Raw genomic sequence first — 1,767 nt, forward strand, 5'->3', positions numbered from 1 at the left:
TGAAAGGAAGAACCATGGGCATCTATCTTGATCATCATTGCTCATCATTAGCATTAGCATTCAGTAGCCATCAGTGACCATTAATTACCAACGAAGCAAGAATACGCCACAATGCACCAGTCAGGAGGGAGAGATAATTAAAACCATTTTAATGTTAGCAGCTCGACCAAATATGTTACACGAGACTCTAAGCCAGCCACATAAATCAGCATGGGTTTCTCTTTAATGCTGCAGATTGTAGATGGAAAGGAAAGACCAGGGGAGCGCCGCCCCCTGTTTATCGAAGCGTAGCTGGAATGGCCTGTCAAAATATACCACGGAAACCCAGTGGAAAAATGACACAAGCGGCGCTGGCTTTGAGTGGCACGGTGGTTTTGGCCGTAACCCACTCAAAACTGGAATCTATTACCCCTCCCTGGATGTGTCGGAGGAGAGGCGGGGGGGAGCTGCAGCCGTGGGCAGGACAGGAAATGGCCCAGCAGAAGAGTAATGGCTAATAGTTTCTGGATACGACACGTCTTTGCTGTGCGCTTCCCAAGGTCATAACAAGCTATGACCTTGGCTAGTTGGCTGGTACAAATGTTTAGACTTGAGATCTTTCTGGTGGATTAGCGGAGGTTTTACATGCCTGCCTCTTCAGATGCGACTCATACAGAGTAAACGTACAAACATGACATCACTTCATCATAATGACTTTCCCTTCAGTACAGTGCTCCTGGCTCCTGGACAGCAATCCACAAATTGTGGCCGGCAGGACATATTTGGAAGTCATGGTTTTACAGGGATATCTGAAACTGGCTATTTTCAAGACCAAAGTGTAGAGGATCAGCTGACGAGTGGCTTTACTTCTGGGATTCTGGCCCCAATGTAGATATTCACACTCCGCTTTCATACCTCTGCTTATATCCCAGCTGTATCATTTACAGTTAGGCTGAAGGATTGCTCTAAAGTTGTCAATATTCTTACCAACTAAAGTGATCACGTAGAGGCTTTATTGCAGTGGGAATAAAACCGTTCCAAGAGTTGATGACTGGGATTGAAGCAGGAAGGCAATGTATCGCGTATATGTTCATTTTTCAATAAGTTAAAATGTATAGCGTATATGTTCATTCAACTCCATAAATGTGTTGCACTAGCTATTCATTTTCTTCTAAATTTCTATTAAATAATACTGATTTACTTTATCGAATCGTAACCCTAAAACTTTGGAAATGACTTAACTAGTAATGACAAGAACCCCAAAAAAAATCACCACCAATCAAAGCCATTAACTATGTCAACAGGAAGTGCTAAAACAAGCTGTAACATAACTGTGAATTAAAATGTATTAGAAGGTCCAACAATAGATGTAACTGCATTGTCAATCCTTTGTAGAGGCATTAGTGCATACATTAAGAAATATACATATATACATTTTATTAAGAATGTCTGTCTCAGAGTTAGGACGAGGCAAGTATACACAGCAGGTCAAACCAACAATTCTTCAGATATGCGAAGGACACACACACACATACGCACACACACACAGACACGCACACACACACACACACACACACACACACACACACACACACACACACACACACACATACAACCTTACAGCAGCACAGCCCCACCGCAGAGCTTTACAGGAAGGCTCCTCCATAATGAAACATGAGTCGGAGGGACGGGATGAACGTGGATCAACAAACTTCTCCAACTGAAGCTTGGACATAACGAGCAGCAAGGACAGAAACACACCAGAGAGCAGTCTGCAGCTTCGGCTGA

The sequence above is a fragment of the Clinocottus analis genome, unplaced genomic scaffold, assembly GCF_023055335.1.
Source record: "Clinocottus analis isolate CAN_PGR_092001 unplaced genomic scaffold, fCliAna1.0.p SCAF_12, whole genome shotgun sequence".
NCBI classification, from domain to species: Eukaryota; Metazoa; Chordata; class Actinopteri; order Perciformes; family Cottidae; genus Clinocottus; species Clinocottus analis.